Below are 23,633 nucleotides of genomic sequence, written 5' to 3'. Positions count from 1 at the left end.
AGTCTGACACGGACATGACTCCTCTTCCATTGGTTCTGGAGAAGGCTCCCTTCGGGGGGGAATGTCCGACGGGCACTGGCGTCGATCTGGACGTCGCCTCGTCCAAGGTACCGCAGGGGTGCAGGGGGGACACTTTCAGACAGAAGGGGTTGCGCCCCAAGGCGTGCACCTCCATTCCCTGTAGCTCCTGCACTCCTCGTTCTGCGCTTTCTCGGGACAATACTATTTGAATGGCCTGTTGATAAGTCAATGTTGGCTCAGCTCACAACTTTCTCTGGGTGGCCGCATTGTTAATACCACAAAACAAACGGTCACGTAACATTTCTGACAAGGTCTCACCATAGTCACAGTAGTCCGCAATCCTGCGTAGCCTGGATAGAAACTCGGCAAAGGATTCACTGGGGTCCTCTCAGCGGTATTAAACCGGTAACGCTGGAATATAGTGGACGGGGTTGGGTTAAAATGTTGCCCCACTAAGTTCACAAGTTCATCAAACGTTTTGGTGTCTGACGCAGCTGGGTATGTAAGGCTCCTCATCACCCCAAACGTATGTGGGTCACAGGCAGTGAGCAATATGACCACCTGCCGTTGTTTTCGGTGATGTTGTTTGCCCGGAAATAGTAACGCATCCGTTGTGCGTACTGGTTCCAGCTTTCCAGTGCAGCATCAAAAACATCCAAACATCCATACAGAGGCATGGTGTAATAGAAAACAACTTCCAACCTGTATCCAACAAAAATCCAGGGAGTTGGTTTCAGCAGTGTAGACAGCTATTCACTTTAACCCTCGTCGCCAGTTTTGTGAGTGCCATGAAGAACCCAGCACGAGTTGAAGGATAGAAAGAAATAACATTTATTTACAATAACATATATATACACATCGGCAGCAGCAGCAGCAGCAGCTACTTCCCTTGCTGCTCACTCTCCTGTAGCCGGTTCCAAACTGGCCAGCTTTATTTATGCAGGCAATCTGCTAATGATTTCTCTGCCCCCCTCATTGGGGAAGCTCATACTCCCAAAGGATTGTGGGATTGTCATTAGACCCCAACAAACAGGCAGGTTATAAGGGGCTGGTTTAGTGCAGGGCTAAATAGCTGGCTTTTAAAGCAGACCAAGGCAGGCCAGCAGCACGGTTCAATTCCCGTACCAGCCTCCCCGAACAGGCGCCGGAATGTGGCGACTAAGGGCTTTTCACAGTAACTTCATTTGAAGCCTACTTGTGACAATAAGCGATTTTCAAATTTTTTTAATAACACCCAGCCAGCTCGCAATAATGGCACCAAGGAGACCAGACCCAGGATTCGGGCACACTGACCTGGGGAGGTTGCTAGATGCCCTGGAGACCAGGAGGGATGCCCTGTTCCCCGAGGGTGCAAGAGGGTTAGCCATAGGGCAGTATGTGCTGCCTGGGATGAGGTGGTGGCAGCGGTAAGCGCCGGGGGTGTGAGCAGGAGGACTGGCCTCATGCACAGGAAGAGGGTCAATGACATACACTGGGCAGCATAAATGAGTAGGCACCAATGCCCACCCCCCCTACCCAGTGCCCCACCAAGCCCCACGGGAGCATCCACCCCCAAACTCTCCATGCGACCCTCAACCCCCTCCCCCTTCAAGCCCACTAACCGTCCCTTCACACCCCCATCCAACCACTGTGAACCACGCATGTACCTAATTATACTCTCTCTGTGTCACCTCAGGAACATTTCTCCCACAAACGCTGTGAGAGGACCCAGACTGGCAGAGGGATGCCAAGCATCAGAGTCCTCACCATCTTCGAAGAGCATCCCTGGAGGTGACTGGTGTGGCCGAGGACAGAGCGGTCAAACACGTGGAGGCTGGCAGATGCCGCAGATGTGAGGAACCAGCGATCCACCCAGGGGATCTGTCAAATGTGAATTGTTATTGCCTCATATACATTTATATATATTTGTGAAAACAGTTTTAACATTTTTAAAGAAAAACAATTAACACCGTTAGACTCACAGGCTAATGATATCACATGTAAATGTACTGATGATGATGTGTTTATTAATTTATTCCTTTGAAAGAGGCCTGGGAGAGTTGGCCAGAGTGAATTGGAAAAGGAGCCGAGCAGGGAAGACAGTGGAACAGCAATGGCAGGAGTTTTGGGGGGTTATTAGCGAGGCACAACAGAAATTCATCCCAAGGAGGAGGAAACATGCTCAGGGGAGGAGAAGGCATCCATGGCTGATGAGGGATGTCAAGGACAGCAGAAAAGCTAAAGAAAAAGCATACAAAGTGGCGAGGATTAGTGGGAAGCTAGAGGATTGGGAAGCCTTTAAAAGTGAGCAGAGGACAACTAAAATAGCATTAAGGGGGAGAAGATGAAGTATGAGTGCAAGCTAGCTAGTAATATAAAGGAAGATAGGAAGAGTTTTTTTCAATATATAAAAGGTGAGAGGTAAAAATAGACATTGGACCACTGGAAAATATGGCTAGAGAAGTAATAATAGGAAACAAAGAAATGGCAGACAAACTGAATAGTTACTTTGCATTAGTCTTCACGGTGGAAAACACCAGTGGGATGGTTCTGGGGAACCTGAAAGGTCTGAAGGTGGATAAGTCACCTCGACCGGATGGACTTACCCCAGGGTCCTAAAAGAGATAGCTGAGGAAATTGTGGAGGCATTGGTGATGATCTTTCAGGAATAACTGGAGGCACAAGGGTCCCCGAGGACTGGAAAGTGGCTAATGTAACACCACTGTTTAACAAAGGAGGGAGGCAGAAGACGGGAAAGTATAGGCCGGTTAGCCTGACTTCGGTCATTGGTAAGATTTTAGAGTCTGTTATTAAAGGTGAGATCGCAAAGTACTTGGAAGTGCAGTAGAAAATAGGACTGAGTCAGCACAGCTTCGTCAAAGGGAGGTCATGTCTGACAAATCTGTTAGAGTTCTTTGAGGAGGTAACATGAAAGTTAGACAAAGGAGAACCAGTGGACGTGATTTATTTAGATTTCCAGAAGGCCTTTGATAAGTTGCCGCATAGGAGACTGTTAAATACGTTAAGAGCCCATGGTGTTAAGGGTAAGATCCTGACATGGATAGAGGATTGGCTTACTGACAGAAGGCAGAGAGTGGAGGTAAAGGGGTCTTTTTTAGGATGGCAGCCGGTGAGTAGTGGTGTACCACAACTTTTCACAATATACATAAATGATCTGGACGAAGGTACTGAAGGCACTGTTGCTAAGTTTGCAGATGATACAAAGATCGGTCAAGGGACAAGTAGTATTGAGGAAGCAAGGAGGCTGCAGAAGGATTTGGACAAGCTAGGAGAGTGGGCAATGTAGTGGCAAATTAAATACAATGTGGAAAAGTGTGAGGTTATGCACTTTGGAAGGAGGAATTTAGGCGTAGACTATTTTCTAAATGGGGAAATGCTTAGCACAAATTGACTTGGGAGTCCTTGTTCATGATACTCTTAAGGTTAATGTGCAGGTTCAGTCAGCAGTTATGAAGGCAAATGCAATGTTAGCATTCATTGTCAAGAGGGCTAGAATACAAGACCCGGGATGTACTTCTCAGGCTGCATAAGGCTCTGGTCAGACCCCATTTGGAGTATTGTGAGCAGTTTTGGGCCCCATATCTATGGAGGGATGTGCTGGCCTTGGAAAGGGTCAGAGGTGGTTCACAAGAATGATTCCTGGAATTAAGAACTTGTCGTATGAGGAATGGTTGAGGACTTGAGGTCTGTACTTGTTGGAGTTTAGAAGGATGAGGGGGGATCTTATTGAAACTTACAAGATACTGAGGGTGGTGAATCTGTGGAACGCTTTGCCACAGAAGGTTGTGGAGGGCAAATCACTTGGGCGCGATTCTCCGCCCCCCACGCCGGGTGGGAGAATAGCGGGAGGGCCTCCCGACATTTTTCACGCCCTCCCGCTATTCACCCCCCCCCCCCACGCCCGACCCACGCCACGAATCGCCGCTCGCCGTTTTGTACAGCGAACGGCGTTTCTCCGAGGCCGATGGGCCGAGCGGCCGGGCCTTCACGCCCGTTTCAACACGGCAGCAAACACACCTACTCACTGCCGTCGTGAAACGGGTGCCAGATGCCCGTTTGGGGCATCTGGGGGCCCGATTGGCACGGCAGTACCACGGCCGTGCCAAGGGGGGCATAGGCCCGCAATCGGTGCCCACCGATCACGGGCCGTGCGTCCGTAACGGATGCACTCTTTTCCCTCCGCCGCCCCGCAAGATCAAGCCGCCATGCCAAGTTGGCGTTGTCCAACCTGCGCATGCACGGCCGATGTCATCGGACGCGTCAGCCGGCGTGACGCTTGACGTGCGGCCTTGACGACCGTCGCCAAGGCCGCACCGCCGTGAAGCACGGGGCCGCGCTCCTAGCCTCGCCCGGGGGGGGAGAATCGGCCCCGGAAGTGGGTGTGAAGGCTGCCGTCGGTCACTGCCTGTCCCACGGCAGCCTTCACGATTCTCCGCATTTGCGGAGAACCTTGCCCAGAGTGTCTTTAAGACAGAGATAGATAGGTTTTTGATCAATAAGGGGATTAGGGGTTATGGGGAGAAGGCAGGAGAATGGGGATGAGAAAATATCAGCCATGATTGAATGGTGGAGCAGACTTGATGGGCCGAGTGGCCTAATTCTGCTGCTATGTCTTATGGTCTTATGGACCCACTGACAGGCACATCAATAGTGGAAATGACACTGCTAGTGGTACAGGAGCAGGTGACCTGCCTGGTTACATAACCTGATCATACTTCTCAGAATGCAAAGTCTGAACAAGAGGCAAATAGACAAGTACAAATAAAAATAAAGATCAGTTTTTTTGCTTCTGAAGTATCGGATATTAAGGACTTTTGAGATTTAAAAAAAGCTGAAAAAATTAATTTACTCTCATCTTTGTAAACACGTTACTTTGTTCAGATTTAGAAAGTAAAGGTATCCTTGTCTAAATCCCAACCTTAAAATCTCCTGTCAACATTTGTTTTATGTTTGTCAAGCCTTAGACCCTAAACTAATTCCTCACCTTTCCTCTACCCAGAGTCTTGTTTCCTGCCACAATTTCCCAGTGTGAACTGGTGAATTGAACTTGTCACACTTACTGTAGGTTTAAAGGAATATACAGCTGCACATGGATTGTCTGTTCGTATGGATCAGGCACAAGGAAGTTAAAATTTCTTTCTGTGCCACAGAGATGAAATATATGTATCATAATATTATTAATGCAATAACTGTTCATTAAAGGGTTCTGAATGCACTGCAGGCTCGGTTACATTCTTTATGACTCCTTAGTTAATGAAGTTATGCGTGTTTTCCAGAAGCATTTTATTACTCGGAGTTTATTATTGAAGCGACACTGCTGGAACTACTTTTTTAACATCTGTGATTCATTTTCCTACCCATCCTAATCTCCCTTCCAAATTGGTCGAATTCAATCCCTCTCTGTTCCTTTTTCGACCCATTCACCCTATCAGGCTTGTCCTATCAAGGTTGTCACTCATATGTGTTATTTTCCCTCCTGTTTCTCTCTCATAATTTCTTGAGTTGTTCTTTCATCCTTGTCGCTTGACATTTATTTTCATTTCTATCTCCTCCCTTCTACTTCCACCTAATGATCCATGGTGTGAACAATAGGCGGCAGACTGAGACCCAGGAATCTGCTGATCTTCACTTAACTGTGTTGAAGTACAGCGCTGTTAAAACACTCTGTACTTTTATGCTTGATGATTCAGATGTAGTAGGCAAGCGGTAATCATATTACTTCCTGGAAGCAACTTGCAACCCACATTTCCTTTACCTATCTCTCTCGGTATACCTGCAATCCAATATGTGGGCGGCACGGTAGTACAGTGGTTAGCACTGTTGCTTAACAGCTCCAAGGTCCCAGGGTCACCATCAGTGCGGAGTCTGCATGTTTTCCCCGTGTCTGAGTGGGTTTCCTCCGGGTAGATAGATAGAAGATAGAACAGTACAGCACAGTACAGCACAGTACAGGCCCTTCAGCCCACTATGTTGTGCCGACCACTTATCCTAATCTAAGATTAACCTACATCCCTTCAATTTACTGCTGGCCATGTGTCTGTCCAAGAGTCGCTTAAATGTTTCTAATGACTCTGACTCCACCACCTCCGTTGGCAGTGCATTGCACGCACCCACCACTCTCTGTGGAATGAACCAACCTCTGACATCTCCCCTGTACCTTCTTCCAAATACCTTTAAATTATTTCCCCTCGTGACAACCATTTCTCCCTTGGGGAAGAGTCTCTGGCTATCCACTCTGTCCATGCCTCTCATTACCTTGTACACCTCTATCAAGTCACCTTTCTTCCTTTTTCTCTCCAGTGAGAAAAGCCCTAGCTCCCTCAACCTTCCTTCAGAAGAAATGCCCTCCAGTCCAGGCAGTGCTCCAGTTTTCGCCCACAGTCCAAAGAAGTGCAGGTTGGGTAGATTGGCCATGCTAAATTGCCCTTAGTGGCCAAAAGAGGTTAGGTTGGGTTACAGGGATAGGGTGGAGGTGTGGGCGTTAAGTGCGATACTCTTTCCAGGAGCCAGTATAGACTCGATGTGCCAATTGGCCCCCTTCTGCACTGTAAATTCTATGATAAATTCTGATAAAATATGACCCCCATATGGAAAACAGACTGAGTCTGCCCTATTTTGGTTTCAAGCAATAGAAGGCAAAAGAAATCCTCGCGAAGATTGAATGATCACCATCAATAAGTGAAGACGTTTTTCATTACCCTTATTCAAGGTAGTATTACTCTCCCTTATTTCCATTTCAAGTAATTTTCTCCCCTTCAATCCCATCCAAGGTACTATGACTGCCTTCCTCAGGCCCATTCCAGGTCGTACTGCCTCCCTCTTATTTCTATTGTTATGGGCAGCAGGGTGGCATGGTGGTTAGCATAAATGCTTCACAGCTCCAGGGTCCCAGGTTCGATTCCTGGCTGGGTCACTGTCTGTGTGGAGTCTGCACGTCCTCCCCCTGTGTGCGTGGGTTTCCTCCGGGTGCTCCGGTTTCCTCCCACAGTCCAAAGATGTGCGGGTTAGGTGGATTGGCCATGCTAAATTGCCCGTAGTGTCCTAATAAAAGTAAGGTTAAGGGGGGGTTGTTGGGTTACGGGTATAGGGTGGATACGTGGGTTTGAGTAGGGTGATCATGGCTCGGCACAACATTGAGGGCCGAAGGGCCTGTTCTGTGCTGTACTGTTCTATGTTCTATTGTTCATCCAGATACTTTCATTCAAGGTAGTATTTGTCTTCCCCATACTCTCATTTAAAGTGGTACTGTCTCCTACTTCTTGCCAGTTCATTGAAGCATATTTCTCTTTACCCTCGCCCCAAACAAACTTTGCCCCTCTCCTCTCCCAGCACTAATTATTAGCTGATTTATCACAGTGAGCTAAATAGCTGGCTTGCAATGCAGAACAATGCCAGCAACGCGGGTTCAATTCCCGTAGCGGCCTCCCCGAACAGGCGCCGGAATGTGATGACTAGGAGCTTTTCACAGTAACTTCATTGAAGACTACTTGTGAAAATAAGCGATTATTATTATAATTGATTAGTTGGTCCCACTTTGGATTTGATTGGATTTGTTTATTGTCACGTGTACCGAGATACCGTGAAAAGTATTTTTCTGCGTGCAGCTCAACAGTTCATTAAGTACATGGAAAGAAAAGGGAATAAAAGAAAATACATAATAGGGCAACACAACGTATACAATGTAACTACAGAAGCACCAGCATCGGACGAAGCATACAGGAGTGCAGTGTTAATGAGGTCAATCCATAAGAGGGTCATTTAGGAGTCTGGTAACAGCGGGGAAGAAGCTGTTTTTGAGTTTGTTCGTGCGTGTTCTCAGACTTCTGTATCTCCTGCCCAAAGGAAGAAGTTGGAAGAGTGAGTAAGCCAGGTGGGAGGAGTCTTTGATTATGATGCCCGCTTTCCCTAGGCAGCGGGAGGTGTAGATGGAATCAATGGATGGGAGGCTGGTTCGTGTGATGGACCGGGCTGTGATCACGACCCTCTGAAGTTTCTTCCGGTCCTGGGCCGAGCAGTTGCCATACCAGGCTGTGATGTGGCCAGATAGGATGCTTTCTATGGTGCATCTGAAAAAGTTGGTAAGATTTAATATGGATTTAATGTGCCGAATTTCCTTAGTTTCCTGAAGAAGTATAGATGCTGTTGTGCTTTCTTTGTGGTAGCGTCGACGTGGGTGGACCAGGACAGATTTTTGGAGATGTGCACCCCTAGGAATTTGAAACTACTAACCATCTCCACCTCGGTCCCGTTGATGCTGACAGAGGTGTGTACACTACTTTGCTTCCTGAAGTCAATGACCAGCTCTTTAGTTCTGCTGGAATTGAGGGAGAGATTGTTGTCACTGCACCACTCCATTAGGTTCTCTATGTCCCTCCTGTATTCTGACTCGTCGTTATTCGAGATCCAGCCCACTATGGTCGTATCATCAGCAAATTTGTAGATGGAGTTGGAACCAAATTTTGCCACGCAATCGTGTGTACAGGAAGTAGAGTAGGGGGCTAAGTACGCAGCCTTGCAGTATTAAAGACTATTGTGGAGGAGGTGTTGTTGTTCATTCTTACTGATTGTGGTCTGTGGGTCAGAAAGTCGAGGATCCAGTTGCAGAGTGGGGAGTCAAGTCCTAGGTTTTGGAGCTTTGATATGAGCTTGGCTGGGATTATGGTGTTGAAAGCGGAGCTGTAGTCAATAAATAGGAGTCTGATCTAGGAGTCCTTGTTGGCGAGATGCTCCAGGGATGAGTGTAGGGCCAGGGAAACTTCAATTTGTTGCTGGCACATTTAAATTAATGAAGTAATGATCAAGTGGTCAGAGCTGGGCTGGAAGGTGGCAAATGAAGTTTAATGCTGAAAAGTGTGAGGTGATTCATTTTGGAAGGAATAACAGGAAGACAGAGTACTGGGCTAATGGTAAGATTCTTGGTAGTGTGGACGAGCAGAGATCACGAATCCATAGATCCCTGAAAGTTGCCACCCAGGTTGAGAGGGTTGTTAAGAAGGCGTACGGTGTGTTAGCTTTTATTGGTAGAGGAATTGAGTTTAGGAGCCATGAGGTCATGTTGCAGTTGTACAAAACTCTGGTGCGGCCGCATTTGGAGTATTACGTGCAGTTCTGGTCGCCACATTATAGGAAGGATGTGGAAGCATTGGAAAGGGTACAGAGAAGATTTACAAGGATGGTGCCTGGTATGGAGGGAAGATCTTATGAGGAAAGGCTGAAGGATTTGAGGCTATTTTCGTTAGAGAGAAGAAGGTTAAGAGGTGACTTAATTGAGGCATACAAGATGATGTAGTAAGGGTGTGGAATGCCCTGCCTGCAACAATAGTGGACTCGCCAACACTAAACACATTCAAATGGTCATTGGATAGGCATATGGACGATAAGGGAATAGTATAGAGGGACTTTAGAGGGGTTTCACAGGACGGCGCAACATCGAGGGCCGAAGGGCCTGTACTGCACTGTAATGTTCTATGTTCTATAGAGTATGCAATCAATGCAACCAGATTTATGAATTAGCCAATGGAGCCAAAGATATACCCCAGTAAATCTGTAACCTGGAAAACCGTGAACAGTTTTAGTCCCCTTATCTAAGGAAAGATATACTGCCATTGGAGAGAGTCCAGAGAAGATTTACTCAGTTGATCCTGGGTATGGAGGGAATTTCTTATCAGGAAAGGTTGATTGGGCCTGTAGTCATCAGAGTTTAGAAGAATGAGAATCAAACTTATTGCGACAAAGAGGATTCTCAAGGGGCTTGACAGGGTAGATGCTGAGAGGTTGTTTACCATTGTGGGAGAGTCTAGGGCCAGAGGGCATAATCTCAGAGTAAGGGGTCGCCCATTTAAAACAGAGATAAGGAGAAACTTCATTTCTCAGGGGGTAATAAATCTGTGCAATTCTTTACAGCAGAGAGCTGTAGAGGCTGGGTCGTTAAGTATGTTCAAGGCTGAGATAGACAGATTTTTCATCATTCAGGGAATCGAGGGTTATGGGGATAAAGTGGGAAGGTGGAGTTGAGGATTATCATATCTGATCAGTCATTGTCTCAGTAAATGGTCGAGCAAACTCGATGGACTGAATGGCCTACTTCTGCTCCTATATCTTATGGTCTTATAAAGATGGGCAGCACGGTAGCACAGTGGTTATCTTAGTTGCTTTACAGCTCCAGGGTCCCAGGTTTGATTCCCGGCTTGGGTCACTGTCTGTGCGGAGTCTGCACGGTCTCCCCGTGTCTGCGTGGGTTTCCTCCGGCTGCTCCGGTTTCCTCCCACAGCCCAAAGATGTGCAGTGCAGGTGTATTGGCCATGATAAATTGCCCTTCGTGTCCAAAAAGGTTAGGTGCCATTACTGGGTTATGGGGATAGGGTGGAGGCGTGAGCTTAAGTAGGGTGCTCTTTCCAAGGGCTGGTGGAGACTCAATGGGCCAAATGGCCTCCTTCTGCATTGTAAATTCTATGTCTATGTTCTATGTCTATGTCTATTACAATAATTCAGGTGTGCATTCAAAACCTGAAAGTTTTTTGAGATGCTGACTGCCCGGCTATATACTTCCAATATTTTTTCGTGTTATGAGCAGTTATTCCTTTTTGTTTATTTTATAATGCTTTATACAAAATGCTGTAGAAATAAATAATATTCCAACAATTTATAAAACTCTGGATTTTTTAACTACAGACTGTAAGGACAATTATGTTGTCGATTCATGATTATATTGAATCTGCATTTTGAATTGAAGTAAATGTTACTCTAATAGTTTGGAAAATTATAATATAGCACATACATTAATTCATTGCTGTTTAGGCAGTAAAGTAGATAAATATTGAGCCAGATTTTGTGGTCAGCAGTGAAGTTATGGAATTCGCCCCTGACCTTTAAGAAAGCATCCCCCTACAGAAAATCTAGCCATTTCTGTGCTTTATCTAATATTTAGGGCAGCACGGTGGCACAGTGGTTAGCATTGCTGCCTCACAGCATCAGGGACCCGAGTTCAATTCCGACCTCGGGCGACAGTCTGTGTGGAATTTGCACTGTCTCCCTGTGTCTGCGTGAGTTTCCTCTTGGTGCTCCGGTTTCCTTCCACAGTCCAAAGATGTTCAGGATAGGTGGATTGGCCATGCTAAATTGCCCCCTAGTGTCCAAAGATGTTCAGGATAGGTGGATTGGCCATGCTAAATTGCCCCCTAGTGTCCAAATATGTGCAGGTTAGGTGTGGTTATGGGGATAGAGTGGGGGTGTGGGCCTAAGTAGGGTGCTCCTCCAGAGGGTCTGTGCAGACCCGATGGGCCGAATGACCTCCTTCTGTACTGTAGGAATTCTATGATTCTATAATCCCACTTGGTGCCTCATTACATCAAGAATAATAGTGTGAAAAGTGGGAGTTCATGTCAATCAGTGATCAACTTGATTTGAAGCTAAGAATGCAGCTAGTGGAAGAGTGAGGAATCAGTGACAGCAACTTCTGGATTTCTGCATTTCAGTGCACGTGTGTGGACAGCAGAGGTTAACTGTCAGCTTCACAGAGTAGTGATGGTGAACATTTTTCACTTTGTATTATAATAGTTCAATAAAGTGGACTGAACTTTTTAAATAATATTTCTTACTGCATCTACATGTAAATGTTTTGTGCATATCGTTCTTGCTGTGTAAGAATTGTGCGAGTGTGGTGTAACAGCATTCATACAAGTGTAGTTTGAAATGTTGGGAGAGGTTAAAACAATTTGGTCCTTTAAATGATAAAATACGGACAACTCGCTTTCCTGAGGAACCAAGGCTGTGCTGAACTTCAGATATGCTGTTAATTGCAGTTATTTTAGTAACAGTCAGTCATTCCCAAGTCCAAATTCCTGAATAACTAAATGGTCTGTTTGCTGTGCACCAACTCCTGGAATCATAAAGATTGTCTTTTTAGTGATGCTGCAGTCATCGCTGCATGAGTGCTGTCTCTCCAAGTTTACGTCACTTGGCTGGTAAACAGCCCTAGAATGCCTCCTCTTTCTTTTGAGTACAGCAAGACGGGGAGAAATTAAAAGTTTAAATTCAGTCAATGCTGACTTTGGGAACCTTCAAAAAAAATGTCAAAAAAAGCTGTCATCAAAACGTTAAATAATAGCTGCAGGACAAAAGGAGCAGACGAGGTTTGCTCCTTTGCAGTAAAATTGCAGTAAAATTGCTCTGTGTGTGAATGTTTTTAACTAAAGCCTATTCTGAAGCACATATAATTGCTCAACAGTAAGCTGTCAGATAGATTAGCTTTTAACATACCTTCTTAATCAGAGATCTGTTGTATTAATTGTCATTTCACGTTATACAAATGCACTATTTTACAGCGGATTGAAACCGTGGTCCCTCATTAGTTGAAAATCAGCCAAAAATAACATTCAGTGATATTTATTAATTATCTTCTGGAAACGCTTGCTTCACAACCCAGCTCCAATTTAAAACTTTTTCAAGTGAAGAATCAAAGGGAAGATTAAGTTATGCATCTCTCGTGCTCAGTTTGAATGCTGGCCAAAGTTGTCGGCAGGCACGCCACTTTCTGGTATATTATGTGACTATAAACTATATGATATTAAAATGTCAAAGCTGAGTTTTTTTTAAAGTCATGGTTGCGATGATTAGTTTTGTATTGTGATATGAAAGGACCCCTCATAACCACTCGGACTGAGATATCATTCTTGCCCAGTTGGGAGTAGGATTTTTTAATAACTTATGCCAATCAAAAGTTGCTAACATTAAATTCAGTTTTTGTAGGCCTGGAGCCAGTAAATAAGTTACAAACAGTGCTGTGTAGCTGTCATTTGATAGGAATAGGTCAGCTCACAAGGAAGCTTTTTGTCTTTTTTATGAAAATGCTGAAGAAAGCAATGTCAAAATCCAGCTGCAACAACACGAATAAGCGAAGACAAATGATTGCTTTCACTGTTGGACAGTGGATACGCAGTCTCAAAATACTGAAACACTCCACAGTATTGCAGAAACAGCTGTAATAACTGAAATGCAATGAACTCTTCCCCACCCCACCCCCCACCCCATCCCCACCGTCACCCCAAAACTTACTACGCAAGAGGCAAACAGTCCTCTGCTCAGCTTGAGGGGGCAAGGAGGTGTTACTTTCTTTATGAATTTGCTCTTTCACCTTTCTGAGGGAGGTGTCATGAGTTAAAAGTGATGGAGTGCACTCACTGTCTGTGACCCGCTGTGTCGGAGATGAACTTGAGACAGGATGCTTTTGCTCCTCGGCCTGCCAAATACTAGCGGTTGCCAGGTGACTGCACATGGATTATATGGAATGCTTGGAAACCATATCACTCATTCAGGCTTCTGGATAGAGCAGAAGGGATGCTTTTTCTCTTCATTATTCACCAGTCTTGTCACAGGGATTAAACAGACGGGTTGCCAAGCAACAGCACCGAGGAGGTCCTCTGCACACCTGCACCAAACAAGAAACCCAACACGAACTTGTCAAGTCCCGGAGGCATTCTGTTGTGGGAAAAATTATGCTCACTGGGTTTAGCGGGGAATTTTCTTGTTAATCGAATCCCTTTGCGTCGACTTAATGAGTACCCGTTCCCTAATACAGCTGTCAGAATTGTTTGCAACTACCATGAAGGATTGGGCAAAATTCACACAATCAAATTGGAATAAATTACACCAACATAGTGAACAAGTATGAAGTAAATCTGGCTAAATTTTGGAATATTGTGTTTTCTATTCATGCACCATCAACAGAAAGGGTGCACTCCTGTGTGAAAAATGACATTATACGGCTTCTTAACTGGGAAACAAAGGAAGTCCTGGGGGCAAACACTGCACTGGAATGTCTTGGCAAGTCGCCCAGCTGCTAATGAAGTAGTCAGCACTAGTCACTGCATCACATGTGTTATAAAAGCAGTGGCGGCTTATGCAAATTGCCTTTCTCATGAACTGCATTAGCATTTCCACCATCAAATGAGAGGAGAAAAAGGCTGCATGACCGACTGATTTCATTGGGACAATTCTGTAATAAGTACGTGATTGTAAGGTTTCACAAGGGCATTATGCATTCCCATCAGATCATACTTCGGGTTGATAGACCACAGTCTGGGAAAGAGGAATAACTAATGCAGTATTAAAAAAGCAAAGGCATTCATTCTACTGGTGAATTTGTTTGGCCACGAGGTGAACTTGTTCGTCTAAAGGTATCATGCATCAATAATAAACACGCAGAAGTCTTCTATGAGTTACATATACAGAGGCCAACTCTTATATTCTCTAGAAATAGAACATAGAACAGTACAGCACAGAACAGGCCCTTCAGCCCTCGATGTTGTGCCGAGCAATGATCACCCTAAATATTGGGTAGGATTTTGACTTTTGCATCAGGAACCTGACATTGAGAGTCAAATGTGGATCCCAGCCCCGCACAGTGTCAGGAATATGATGCATCAAGGAGGTAACCAGTGCCCTGTTCAAGGAGACCGGTGGCCATGTGTGTTGCTGCACTGAAGCAGTCAGTCATAGATAGGAGAATGTGGGGGAGGCTCGTGAACAGGCAGCACAAGTTGAGGAACCCCCTGTCCCAGAGGCAAGGGACATTAAGTGATGCACAGCAAAGGCTGGAGACCATTTCATACATATTTGTTTTCTTATGACTCTGATGCACTTCCATACCCAGTTCAATAAAGACTCAGTTTTATATGAACCTGCTATTACCTCCTTCATCTCCCACCCTCTCACCTAGACCTCTGACCAGGCTCCAACGCTCACAGCCCATTGAAGGAGCAAGGTTGCAGATGACACCTGACAAGGCAGAAGAAAAGAACGGATGACCAACAGCAGTGAGTCGAACATTTATTGAATGGTACTACATAATAAAGCATTAAAATGTACAAAATCTAGACATCCTTGTACCCCAAGTGCAGATACTTCTTAACTCACTTATGTTTGCTCCTGTGAAGTGGCAACCCTACATTTGCAGCTGAGGTGGAGGCAGAATGATGCCCAGTAGACTGGATGATTTTGGTGGTTGTTCTCTGGTTGTTTGAGGCCTGGAGAGTCCTGGCAGGCTGCAGACCTTCTAGATAGCTGCAGAACCCTTATGTGGATTCACAAATACTGGAGGCACTGGGTCCCTGGACAAGGGGCTCAAGAGCCACTGTGCACACAAGGAGCACCCTGAGAGGAGTCTCAGAAAGCAGCCACTATTTCTCCCCTGCGAGGCTTACCGTACCTTGCTGCTCACCTGAAAAGGATGAGTAACTGGGGCCTCATTCCCCTCTCAGCTATTGTCCCTGCTGCAGTGAGGTAATGAACAAGGTGATGGCATCATGTCCGCGCACATCTCCAGCATCGGCCTACTGGCCTGCTGGATATAAATCTCTATGAGGATCATCAATCTCTTGATGGAGGAAACAATGCACCTGCGTACCAGTTAAATGGCTGCATTCATGGCCAGATGGACTCTTTCATAATCAGTGTTTGGGTAGACATGGACTCTGGCTGATCTGGGAGCTATTTCCCAAATTCAGCATTTTCCCTGCCACACATAGAACATAGAACAGTACAGCACAGAACAGGCCCTTTGGCCCTCGATGTTGTGCCGAGCAATGATCACCCTACTTAAACCCACGTAACCCGTATACCCGTAACCCAACAATCCCCCCATTAACCTTACACTACGGGCAATTTAGCATGGCCAATCCACCTAACCCGCACATCTTTGGACTGTGGGAGGAAACCGGAGCACCCGGAGGAAACCCACGCACACACGGGGAGGACGTGCAGACTCCACACAGACAGTGACCCAGCCGGGAATCGAACCTGGGACCCTGGAGCTATGAAGCATTGATGCTAACCACCATGCTACCATGAGGCCCCTAATCATTAGCCTGGAGTTCAGCAATGGCCTGGACTCTCACAAGCCTTCCGACTGTCAGTTGCCTCAGCTGTCACAGCCTCCATCAGCTGCTTGGGTGCATTAGCAATGTGCTCACCAGCTTGTGATTCTGGATCTACTTGTGAGGACATACCCCTCGATGAAAGTAGCTGTGCTGTCCAGAGGGAAAGATGTGACACTGCTACAGAATTTTCCTCCTCAGAGGTGTACTGTGGCCCTTGGTCTCTCCAAATGAGAGTCCTTTGGACTTATGTGAGGGACACAAACATTTCAGGGTTAATCTGCTCTTTCCAACAATGCTTGATGTGGATCTATATGTGTCCAGTAGTGGACAGAGAGCACAACTCCTCACCTGTGGCTCAGATGCATCCTAGTGTCCCTGAACTTATTCACCCAATCTCCTATGAAGCCATTTGTGTGTTCCACCAGCAATCATTCAATTGCCTCAAGACCTGGCAACCTGGCAGTGCCAACCTGGCAGTGCCAACCTGTAAGTGCCAATCTGATAGTGCCAAGTTGCCACTGCCAGGGTACCAAGGGGAAGGGCTGAAGCGGGACACTGAGGGGGAAGCCTGAAGAGAGAAGGGGCCTGAAGGAAAGGCCCTGAAGGGGAGGGGGCCTTTGGCGGACCCATAGTAGAGTGTCTTTCACTTGGTGGGGGGCATGCTAGCGATTGGAGGGATGGGGGGGAGATAAGTGGTGGGGGGGAGATGAGGGTGGGGGGTGATGAGGAATGGGGGGCCCTGCCAGTATTTGACGGGGGTGGGGGGCCCGGCCAGCATTTGACGGGGGGAGTCTTACACTGCAGAACGAGGCCATTTGGCCCATCAAGTCTGCACCGACCAACTTAAATCCTCACTTAGAACATACAACATAGAACAGTACAGCACAGAACATGCCCTTCGGCCCTCGATGTTGTGCCGAGCAATGATCACCCTACTCAAACCCACGTATCCACCCTATACCCGTAACCCAACAACCCCCCCTTAACCTTACTTTTTAGGACACTACGGGCAATTTAGCGTGGCCAATCCACCTAACCCGCACATCTTTGGATTGTGGGAGGAAACCGGAGCACCCGGAGGAAACCCACGCACACACGGGGAGGACGTGCAGACTCCATAAAGACAGTGACCCAGTCGGGAATTGAACCTGGGACCCTGGAGCTGTGAAGCATTTATGCTAACCACCATGCTACCATGCTGCCCCTATCCCCTTACATCCTATCCCCGTTACCCAATTACCCCTCCTAACCTTTTTGGACACGAAGGGCAATTTATCATGGTCAATCCACCTAACCTCCACATCTCTGGACTGTGGGAGGAAACCGGAGCACCTGGAGGAAACCCACGCAGACATTGGGAAAACGTGCAGACTCCACGCAGACAGTGACCCAGCGGGGAATCGAACCTTGGGCCCTGGCTATCCACTTGTGCTACCATGCTGTCCAAGTGATTGGGTAGGGGGTTGCTGTAGTGTTATTCTGTGATCACGGCACCCTTGAGGATTATGCCTCCGTTGCTTCTTCGTGTTTCACGATGTGAATCATCCCTGGCTCCCAAAAAGTTTCTAAGTGTGGCTGGATTGCAATCTGGATCATGCTGATCCGCCCGGCAGGAATCGCACCTAGTTTCCCAACGGAGATCACACCTAGAAATTCCACGCATTCTTCCTTTCAGCGTCGAGGATGACTAGTTTCCACTCCGGGGAGCTGGGTTATGTGGTGGATGAATAGTCCGACCCTGGATCCGCAGACTCTTCCACAGGTTTGGCAGGTGGTACTTGATGAGGTGGGTGGGTGGGACGCTCTGGATTCTGCGCTTTCCTTCTGCTGTTTATGCTTGGCCTCTGTGTGCTCCACCCTACCATACTCAAGGTAATTGGCGCCTTTCTGGATGCTTTTTTTCCAGTATGTTCGTTCTCAGGCAAGCGATTCCCACGTGTCAGTGGGGATGTTGCATTTATTTATGGAGGCTTTCAGAATGTCCTTGTCATGTTTCCTCCTCCCTCCTAGTGATCTCTTGCCATTGCAGAATTCAGAATAGAGCATTTGTTTTGGAAGTCTTGTGTCGGGCATGCGGGCAATGTGGCCTGCCCATCACAGCTGATCGAGCATGACTAGTGCTTCGATGCTGGGGACATTGGTCTGGAAGAGGACGCTTATGTTGGTATGTCTATCCTGCCAGTAGATTTGCAGGATTTTGCGAAGGCAGCGTTGCTGATATCTCGCCAAGGATTTAAAGAGTCTGCTACTCATTGCCCATGTTTCTGATGCATACAGGAGGGTGGTTCCCACAACCTGCTTTATAGACCATGAGCTTGGTGCCGGGTTTGAGGTCTCGACCTTTGAATACTCTGTTGCTCAGGGACATTGGAGCCAATGTTAGATTTCAACGTCAATGTCTACTCGCACCAAGAGGTGGCTCCCATAACACCATAAGACAATGGAGCAGAATTAGGCCACTCGGCCCATTGAGTCTGCTCCGCCATTCAACCATGGCTGATATTTTTCTCATCCCCATTCTCCTCTCTAGCCATCCTCGGCTACATCGTGCGTAACGGAGTAATAGGCCCTGTGGTGGTATGAATAGGAGCACTGCCATTGGTGCAGAGCACTGGTTTCCCATTGGCGCTGGCTGGTCATGCGCCTCTCGGCTGATTGGCTGGGACTAGTCATGTGACTGCTCACCAATTGTTCGAGAGGCAAGTAGACCCCGCCTCCGAGGCGGGCTATAAGTACCCAGAGTTCCCGGCGGTCGGCCTTTCACTGTAGTCGACCACTGGGCTAACATCTAGCTGATTAAAGCCTGAGTTTGGACCTTCATCGTGTCTCACGTCCATTGATGGTACATCAATTTAATCAGCTAGAATTTTGAGATGGAGCTGCGCATCAAGCCAGACTGCCTCCGCATCAGACCACACGCTTCAAACGCGCCAGCGACTTTTAAACATTGGCTGGCGTGTTTCAACAGTTACCTGACGACTGCAGCCAGCAAACCCACCAAGGAGCAGAAACTCCACATCCTCCACTTGTGCGTGGGCACGGCGGTATACTCAATGATCAAGGACGAACGGGATTATGACGCGGCCATGGATCTTCTAAAACGACACTTTCTCCGGCCGCACAACCAAGTTTCTGCTCGGCATCTCCTAGCTACGAGACAACAGTTCCCCGATGAGTCCCTCAACGAGTTTTACCGGGCCCTCGCAGCTCTGGGAAGAAATTGCGCCTGTCCACAAGTTTCTGCGACAGGGCACATGGAACTTCTAGTCAGAGACGCTTACGTTGCTGGTATGCAATCCTCCTCGATCCGCCAGCGATTGCTGGAGAAGGATGACCTCAGCCTGGCTGAGGCACGAACCCTTTCAACCTCCCTGGAGGTCGCTGACCTGAACGCCCGCGCTTACGCCCCCGGCCATGCGGCAACCTCCTGGGCCCCATGGCATGCGCCACCTCCGTCCTCCACTGACACCGACCCCCCCCCCCCCCCCCCCAGGCCCGCGCTGCCCGGCCCGCTCCGCTCTGTGTAAGTGCTGTGGGAAGAAGGCCATTACGCCGTGGTCTGCCAGACCAAGTCGGTTGCTGCTGTTCCACGCAGCGACCGCGGATCGCCCCCACGGGCCCTCCCAGGGCCCAGCGCCGCGCACCGACCTCTCCGGCCCGCAGACGCCACTGACCCTGCCCCCAGCCGCCACGATGGTCCCACGGGCACCGCCATCTTGGGGCTTCAACTCCACGTGCGGGTCCTGGGCGCCGCCATCTTGGGGCCCCGACTCCACGTGCGGGTCCTGGGCACCGTCATCACCGTCACCGTCGGAAGGCCCTGCCAGCGATTACTCTGCCACCGAGGGAACTCTCGCCACGACTTGCTTCCATCACGCTCGACCAGTCGCGACCACTCTCGCTCGCCAAGGCAACAACGTCGATCCAGCTCAACGGGCATGAGACAAAATGCCTCCTGGACTCCGGGAGCACGGAAAATTTCGTCCACCCCGACACAGTAACACACTGCTTGCTCCCCATCCACCCAGTCAAACATAAGATCGAGTTAGCACTCCGTCCAGATCACCGGGTGCTGCATAGCGGAGCTCACGGACCAGAGGAGGGTTTTCAAAAAATACAAAGCCCTCATCCTCCCCCGTCTATGCGCTCCGGCACTCTTGGGCCTGGATTTCCAGTGCAACCTGCAGAGCTTGACCTTCCAATTCAGCGGCCCTATTCCCCCCTTTACTGTCTGCAGCCTCGCGTCCCTCAAAGTGGACCCCCCTTCCTTGTTTGCTAATCTCACCCCAGATTGTAAACCTGTCGCCACTAGCAGCAGACGATACAGTGCCCAGGACCGGGCCTTCCTCTGGTCCGAGGTCCAGAGGCTCATAAAGGAAGGAGTCATCGAGGCCAGCAACAGTCCCTGGCGAGCCCAAGTGCTGGTAATTCGGACTGGGGAGAAAAACTGGATGGTCATTGACTACAGTCAGACCATCAACAGGTTTACGCAGCTGGATGCGTACCCTCTCCCCCGTATTTCCAACCTGGTTAACAGGATCGCGAAATACAAAGTCTTTTCCACGGTGGACCTTAAGTCTGCCTACCACCAGCTCCCCATCCGCGCAAATGACCGCAAGTAAACCGCGTTTGAGGCAGATGGGCGCCTCTACCACTTCCTGAGGGTTCCATTCGGTGTCACAAATGGGGTCTCGGTCTTCCAACGGGAGATGGACCGAATGGTCGACAAGTACGGTTTACCGTATCTCGATAACGTCACCATCTGCGGCCACGACCAGCAGGACCATGACATCAACCTCCAAAAATTCCTCCGAACCGCAAAACTCCTTCATTTAACCTACAATAAGGATAAGTGCGTGTTTAGCACCGACCGTCTAGCCATCCTTGGCTAAGTAGTGCGTAACGGAGTGATAGGCCCCCGATCCCGAACGCATGCGCCCCCTGATGGAACTTCCCCTCCCCAACACCCTCAAATCCCTGAAACGCTGCCTGGGCTTCTTCTCCTATTAAGCCCAGTGGGTCCCCAACTACGCCGACAAAGCCCGCCCCCTCATCCAGTCCACCTCCTTTCCCCTGTCGATGGAGGCCCGCCAGGCCTTTAGCCGCATCAAAGCGGATATTGCAAAGGCCACGATGCATGCTATCGACGAGTCCCTCCCATTACAGGTCGAGAGCGACGTGTCCGAAATTGCTCTAGCGGCCACCCTGAACCAAGCGGGCAGACCCGTGGCCTTCTTCTCACGGACACTCCACGCTTCCGAACTCCGCCATTCCTCGGTGGAAAAGGAGGCACAGGGCATAGTTGAAGCTGTGCGATGTTGGAGGCACTATCTGGCCAGCAGGAAGTTTACCCTCCTCACAGACCAACGGTCAGTGGCTTTCATGTTCGATAATGCACAGAGGGGCAAGATCAAGAACGACAAGATCTTGCGGTGGCGGATCGAGTTGTCCACGTACAACTACAATATCTTGTATCGTCCTGGGAAGCTCAACGAGCCTCCCGATGCCCTATCCCGTGGTACCTGCACCAGCGCGCAGATTGACCGCCTCCACTCCCTCTGCACGGACCTCTGCCATCCAGGGGTAACCCGTTTTTACCACTTTATCAAGACCCGCAACCTGCCCTACTCCGTTGAGGAAGTCAGGGCCATCACCAGGGACTGCCACATCTGCGCGGAGCGCAAGCCGCACTTCTACCACCCCGAACAAGCGCATCTCATAAAGGCTTCCCGCCCCTTTGAACGTCTCAGCATGGACTTCAAAGGTCCACTCCCCTCCAACAACCGCAACACGTACTTCCTCAACATGATTGAAGAGTACTCCCGTTTCCCTTTCGCCATCCCCTGCCCCGACATGACCACACCCACCATCATTAAAGCCCTACACACCATTTTCTCCCTGTTCGGATTCCCCGCTTACATTCATAGCGATACATTCATCCCCCAACCACCCCCCAACCCCAACTGCCCCCGGCAGGCGCCCCCTCCCCGGCCCCACCGACACCTACACACACACTGCCCAGTGGACAGGACAACCCTCCCCCGGCCTTGCCCCCGCTAGGTCCAACTAGGGGTATGGACGCAAGAACAGGATCATCGCTCCTGGAGTCACGGACGACCACCGCTCCAACGTCACCGGCACAGCTACGCAGGTCGCACAGGACATCCAAGGCACCCGATTGGCTGATCGAATCCATGTGAACTGCTGATGGACTCTTGTTCTGCTTGTTCTCCATTTTTTTTTTCCCCCCCCCACCATTTTTCCCAAACTGTACATAGTTCCTGTTCTGTATTTTGTAAATAATTGCGGGCCAGTGGGCAGCCATCAATGCAATGGTACGATCTAACATCTCTAGTCATACTACCAGTCTCTCACGTACTCATGGGACATGCACCCACCCCCCCCCCTCCATGTCCGTGTTCCCCATACAGGCCCCCCACCCCCCCAGTTCCTTTCTTAACAGGGGGTGAATGTGGTAGTATGACTAGGGGTATTACGGTATCTGGGAGTGTGAGCTGCCATTGGTGCAGAGGACTTGCTGCCCATTGGCCCAGATATGTCATGTGCCTCTCAGCCGATTGGCTGAGAGGTAGGTAGCTCCGCCTTTGAGGCGGGGTATAAGAACCCGTGTTCCCCGGCAGTCGGCCATTCTTCTGTACGTCTGCTGCCGGGTCCACTTCTTGTGTATTAAAGCCTATCGTTCGGACTTTATCTACGTTTCGTGTCCATTGATTGTGCATCAGTTACCCAGCCCGCTCCACTATCTGCAACGACTGCGGAAAGAAGGGGCACTTCGCAAAGGTCTGCCTTGCTGGGCCCAGAGGCCAGAAACAAAAGTCTCATTGAGCCTAGAAATCTAACTCCCGGCCCCACAGGCCCCACAACGCGGCCGCTGCCGGCCTGAAACGCTTACTTCTGACGCGTCATTGGCCTCGTGCGAGTCATGAGGGCGGCCATCTTGCAGGCGGCTATCTTCGAATCCCGACACGTGCGACCAGCAGTGGCCATTTTATGACTCCCGGTGGCCATTTTGTGAGTCCGACTCAACCAAGGACTCTGACTACCTGCAACTAGGAACGATCACGCTCGATCAATCTCGGCCGAAGCACCTGCGGAACTCAATGATGCAGGTCCAAATCAACGGTCACGTCACCCCCTGCCTTTTTGACTCCGGGAGCACGGAGAGCTTTATTCACCCAGAAACGGTAAGGTGCCGCTTCTTGCACACCTATCCCGCCTCCCAAACTATCGTCCTCGCTTTGGGGTCCCATTCGGTCCAAATCACGGGGTATTGTGTCGCTGACCTCGCTATTCAAGGTGCCGAATACACCTGTTTTAAACTTTACATCCTCCCTCACCTCTGCGCCCCCCCTGCTGCTCGGTCTGGACTTTCAGTGCAGCCGCCAAAACCTGACACTGAAGTTCGGCGGACCCCTGCCCCCGCTCACGGTATGTAGCCTGGCAACACTCAAAGTTGCACCACCCCCCCGGTTCGCGAACCTCCCTCCTCACTGTAAGCCCGTCGCCACCAGGAGTCGGCGGTACAATGCCCAGGACATGACGTCAGAGGTCCAGCGTCTACTAAAAGAAGGGGTCATAGAGGCTAGCAACAGCCCTTGGAGGGCACAAGTATTGCTAGTCCGCTCCGGGGAAAAGCAACGAATGGTGGTGGACTGTAGTCAGACCATAAACCGCTTTACGCAACTGGATGCGTACCCACTCCCCCGCATAGCAGAA

Source organism: Scyliorhinus canicula, chromosome 8 (assembly GCF_902713615.1).
Source record: "Scyliorhinus canicula chromosome 8, sScyCan1.1, whole genome shotgun sequence".
Classification (NCBI taxonomy): domain Eukaryota; kingdom Metazoa; phylum Chordata; class Chondrichthyes; order Carcharhiniformes; family Scyliorhinidae; genus Scyliorhinus; species Scyliorhinus canicula.
The sequence above is the reverse complement of the archived record's forward strand: the minus strand, read 5'-3'. Positions refer to the sequence as shown.